We start from the raw sequence: 5,968 nt of genomic DNA on the forward strand, positions 1-5,968 counted from the left end.
AAAGTACTTACTTTGGGGAAGAAGGGTGTCTTAGAGAAGCATGGCATCCTCTGAGACCACTCACCCACTGTCAGTCAGTCCCCTGCCAGGCCTCAGTCTTGTCTACCCCTTCCCATGAGACCCTGCCTGTCCCAAGACCCTCTCTCCCAATTTCAATGGCCTCTAGGAACTTGTAATTCATTTTGGTAGTTAACAACTGAGGAAAATGTTTTTCAGAAATATTCTCAGCTCCCCAAGCCTGACCTGTCAAGGCCACTCCTAGTGAAATGGTAATTGCAGGTCTGTGGGGAGATGAGGTCACGGAACTTCAATCCCATATCTAACTCCCTCCCACACACACTGCCTGTTGAGACCGTCACACGGAGCCCACTGTCCCAGCAGCCAGAAGCAGTCCGTGAGTATTTTCTATTTCATGCTGAGAGGCAGAGTTTAGAGGAGGAGGGATATGAGGAAGCTGGGGAAGTGATCGTTTCAGAAATAAGACCCTTCAGAGTGTGAAGCAGGTCCAGTGCCAAAGCCACCCAGGAAGGACGAATCATCCCTGAGGTAGTAAAGAGAGAAGGGGTTCCCAGACCTGACGTCAGTTCCTGATGGCTCCTAATGGGATCTAATGCAATCTTCATGGACAGGGATTCTGGGGATTAAATTTTTTAAAACAGGTGTTGGAGATCTGAGATTCTGAAATCAATTGCTCTTCAGCCACCTTTTCAGGAATCATAGAAATGACTTCTAGGTAACAAGACGTGTGCCTATAATAACTCTAAACTTGTAATAAAAAGTAGGGTGAATGAATGGGAATCATCTCGTCCTGTGCAGAAGCAGTAGATGGAAGTGGCAACTGCTGAGATGACGCAAATGTTTCCTAGCTCTGGGAGTAAGAAACATTTAACAGAGACAGTAATTATGTCTCTACTGAAAACATCCAGGGCCTTTTCATTATGGGAGTCTGTCAGAAGCAGGATTTAAGGAACACAGAACTTTGAAAAGGTGGGCTTCAGACAGCAGCTGCCAGATTGGTTTAATAATATATTAATAACAAACCAAAGTTCTCTTATTTAGATTTATAAAAATGCACACGGTGTTCACTGTACAGATGTTATTTTGCCTATGTCTTCATTGTAAAATCTTTCAGGAGGATTACTACCTTGCTACTAGCTTTACTTAAGTCAGGGATTAATGCACACATGAAGAGTAATTTCATTTCTACTCTACAATGCTTTATCTCATATTACTGTTACATTGCCCTTAGTATTGGAGAGATGAGATTTGTCAATAATTCCTTTGAGAGGTGACACGGTGCTTTTTTCCTAACATAAAAGTAATTGAGTCTCTCTAAACACTATCCTAATATGGAGACATTCTCCTATTCATAAAATCCAAATGACTCAAGGAGCCAGTTCCCATACTATATTGTACAATTGATATTTTGTTAAGATCTACTTTATATTAAGAGCTCCAAATCTTCATTCACAGATAATATTGGCCTGTAGAGTATATCCTTACACATAAATGGAAAACTGCTACCACCAAAACTATAAGATAACATACTACTAATTTACAATCTAGACACAAGGCATAACAACAATCTTAAAAAATGGAAAAATAATAATAATAATGAAAGCTAAATATAGATCTGGAAGAACACACCTAACAAACTTTTTTCGTTATCACAGTGGTTAATGGCACTTTCTTTGCAATGAGCCTAACCAGGTTCAAGTCACAACTTAGCCCCTAAGCAAGATGTGAATTTTAAAAAATTACCTAAATGTTCTGTGTATGTTTTCATCATCTTTTTAATGAAAACTCCATAATACCTGACTCATGAATTTGTGAAGATAGAGAAGTTACCTCATGTGCAGCCTTCTTAGTAGAGATTCCTACTTCAAACGTTCTTTTTAAAGGACACGTCTTCATCTCTTGAAATCTCGTAATTTAGAACAACTTTGAATATTGTAATATTCTAATACACTTAGTGATAAGTGGAGAATATTGGATTTCAGTAGGCCTGATCACTGTAGCACACTCCTCATATTTTCTTGCAGATTCCTCAGACTCTCAAGTCAAATATCAGTCCCTGGGAACTGGCAGAATGCCCTCCAGGAATTTGGCAATACAAATAGTCTTCTTATCCCAGACTGTAGTTGCTGTCATAGGAAATGTCTCTCTCCTCCATCATCTCTACCTTTATTTCACAGGGTGCAGGTTAAGAGCCACAGATTTGATTCTCAAGCACCTGATTGTAGCCAATTCCTTGGTTCTCTTCTCCATAGGAGTCCCACAGACAATGGCAGCTTTGGGCTGGAAATGCTTCCATACTGATTATGGATGCAAACTTCTTTACTATTTTCATGGTGTAGGCAGGGGCATGTCCATGGCCACCACCTGCCTCTTGAGTGTCTTCCAGGCCACCACTATCAGCCCTGGGAACTCCAGATGGGCAGATCTTAAAGGAAAAGCTCCCAAGTACATCCGCATCTCCATAGCCCTATGCTGGCTCGTCTACATGCTGGTAAATATCGATTTCCTTGTGCATGTGACCAGCAAATGGAGAAATGATCTACTGAAAAGAAAAAATATTTGCAGTATTGTTATTCTAAACTTGACAACAAGGTCGTAAGCTCCCTGCGGGCAGCCTTGCTGTCATTCTCTGATGTCCTCTGTTTGGGGCTCATGCTCTGGGCCAGCAGTTCCCTGGTTTCTATCTTGTCCAGGCACAAGCAGCGGGTCCGACACATTCACGGGACCAACCACTCCCCAAGAACCTCCCCTGTGTCCAGAGCCACTCGCACCATCCTTGCCCTGGTGAGCACCTTTGTATCTTTTTACACCCTCTCTTCCATCCTCCAGGTTTGTATTACTCTTTCTGATAACCCCAGCTGGTGGCTGGTGGACATGGCTGCAGTATTCAGTGCATGTTTCCCAGCTGTCAGCCCCTTTGTTCTCATGAGCCGAGGTTGCAGTGTCTCCAGACTCTGCTTTTCCTGAGCAAGGTTAGGAATTCTACTAACCTTGTAGATATACAGAAGGCATGTGATTTTACACAATGTTCATTTGTCTTTTCAGCCATCGCCCAGACTTGTAAGAGCCAGTATGAAGTTATCACTTGAAAAGAGAGTAGTGAGCAGGACAACATGAGCTCCTGCCCCAATAATGTAACTAAAAAAGAAATAGCGAATGTAATGCATTACTAAGTAATTATTATGGAAATACTTATAGAGTTGAAATTTTAATAATATTTGCATTCAGGGACTGTGCAATAAAAAACCAGCAGGTTCTGAAACATTCTGGGGATTATGTGGTAAATCAGCTTTCAATCTGACATATTAAATTTGTCCTGAAGCTAACTAAGCATAGTATTGTTGGAGAATTTCCTTGAGAAAGCAACAACATGAGAGAGGGTCATTCAGAAAAGTGAAAAAAACATGTTCTCAGGCAAGAATGAGGTAGCATGAGGTGAAACTCGACAAAACATTTTGTTTCAAATTATAAAAGTTGTACTTTAAATCCTTAGAGAGATGGCAGTCCTTTGAAATATAATTTTAAGTAATATTAGCACGTTTAAAACATTCTCACACAAAAATGCCCAGATTCAACTCTAGTCGAATAAAGGGTAACACAAAAATACACTTTCACTTCTTTACAAAAAAAAAATTACATACATGTTGACATGTTTAAATCACAAATGATGCCATTGCTACAAAATATTACAATATTACTGTTAGCTACAGCCCATAAGTTACATTAGGTGTAATTTTTCCACCTGTCACCATATCCTTAGCACTTTGTAAAAGAAGAGCATTTTTATATTTATACTAGTGACCACAATGGCAAGAAATTATTATGTCAATACTAAGGAACAACAATAGGGGGATATAAAGGTGTATAATAAAAACTTTCTAAAATTGACTGAGGTAGTGACAGCACAACTCTGATGAAAATGAAAGCCACTGGGCATGCTCTTTGAATGGAATGTACAAAGCATAGGAATGTATATCACAGGGAAACTAGTGGTGGATGATGGATTGTGGTTAATAAGACAAATGTGAGGTTTTCTGATGAACTATAACAAATATATAACACTAATACAGATTGTTAATAATCAGGTGGGTTGAAGAAAAAATACAACAAATGTAAGATATGAGCTATTGCTAGTAGTAATATTTTGACGATGCTTTTTCATAATTTGGAACAAATGTTTCACAACAAGGCACGTTCTTGGTGGTGGGGTGATGTATGGGAGCCCTGTATGATGATGTCCATGTCTGTTTTGTAAGCTCACAAATTTTACTATACACTTATTCTTTGTGTATGTTCATGTATGAGTGATATACTTGAATAAAATTTTATTAAAAACATGAAAGAATATCTGGGGTAAAACAGCATGGCTTTTGGGAATCAGCAGAAGGCAGATATTTCTGTATAATAGAAAGATGCCAACTTCTAACAAGCAGGTTAGAAAGAAAGTTTTGGGGATGCATTCTCATGTCACTGAGCAGAGGAATTAAGTGTAATGAAGACCACAAAACTGGAAGCAGTGGAGGAATAGCCATTTGAATGGGGGACGTCATGAATCCATTTGATGTGGCATTTGTGGTTTGTGGATTTCCAAAGGAACAAAATAGTTATTTTTTTCTCAGATGTATGAAGGATTTCTGCCTGTACATTATAAAGATGATGCAAAGTATTAATGTTTCTATAGATGAAAAACTAAAGAATGAGGTTAATCTAATGCATATATATTGAACTTTGGGGTTGAAAAATAGAGACACAAAATTATTTTCCACATATTAGACAAAAAAGCAGGTTACAAAAAGTAATAAATACACATTATATACATATATATGCATGCAAACATACATACACATATGTACATACATTTTTCAATGTTTATTTGTGTACATATGTGGGTTTATATAGATATTTGCACGATTGTATTTTTTACATGTGTATATATGTGTATTATCAGCGAGATAATGTTTGTTATCCAGCAACCATTAATACTGGGTAATTTTACATTAAGCAATGTAATGATACTAATTACAATAAAGACAAACTACTTTAACTTTATTTTACATGTGCATTTATTATGTATTATCAGTGAGATATATTTGTTATCCTTCAACCAATAATATTGGGAAATTTCACATTAAGCAATGTAACGATATTAATTACAAAATAGGTACTTTAACTTCAAAGTCTATGTTATCTGATATTTAGATAGTCATGATAATTGTTTAATTGATTAATATTATGTATAATGTAGTGTTCATTATTTTACCTTAATCCTAAAGTTTTGCTATATCTCTTTTTAAAAATATGCAATTAAATATACTCCAATTATGTTACCTTAACAGGAATAAATACTCTATGTATATATATATATATATATTTTTGGTTAATTTAACTTTATTCTTTTTTATTGACTTTGTAATAATATTACATTAAAAATATATATATATGAGGTCCCATTGAACCCTACCACCCCCACCCCACCTCTCCCCCCCCCAGCAACACTCCTTCCCATCATCATGACACATCCATTGCATTTGGCAAGTACATCTCTGGGCACCCCCGCACCTCATGGTCAACGGTCCACATCATGGCCCACACTCTCCCCCATTCCATCCAGTGGGCCCTGTGAGGATTTACAATGTCCGGTGATTGCCCCTGAAGCACCATCCAGGGCAGCTCCATGTCCCAAAGACGCCTCCACCTCTCATCTCTTCCTGCCTTTTCCCATACCCATCAGCCATCATGTCCACTTTTCTCAATCCAATGCCACCTTTTCTATGAGGACATTGGATTGGTTGTGTCCATTGCACCTCTATGTCAAGAGGAGGCTCAGATTCCACCTGGATGCTGGATGCAATCCTCCCACTTTCAGTTGTAATCACTCTAGGCTCCATGGTGTGGTGGTTGTCCTTCTTCAACTCCATCTTAGCTGAGTGTGGTGAGCCCAATAAGTCAG

General features: G+C 38.3%; 1 pseudogene; it reads left to right on the plus strand.

Annotated features, from left to right (window-relative positions):
- The first annotated feature begins 2,089 nt into the window (after nucleotides 1–2,089).
- On the plus strand, nucleotides 2,090–2,985 carry LOC105744356 (vomeronasal type-1 receptor 4-like; annotated as a pseudogene).
- Nucleotides 2,986–5,968: the final 2,983 nt, after the last annotated feature.

Source organism: Dasypus novemcinctus, chromosome 18 (assembly GCF_030445035.2).
Source record: "Dasypus novemcinctus isolate mDasNov1 chromosome 18, mDasNov1.1.hap2, whole genome shotgun sequence".
In the NCBI taxonomy this organism is placed as follows: Eukaryota; Metazoa; Chordata; class Mammalia; order Cingulata; family Dasypodidae; genus Dasypus; species Dasypus novemcinctus.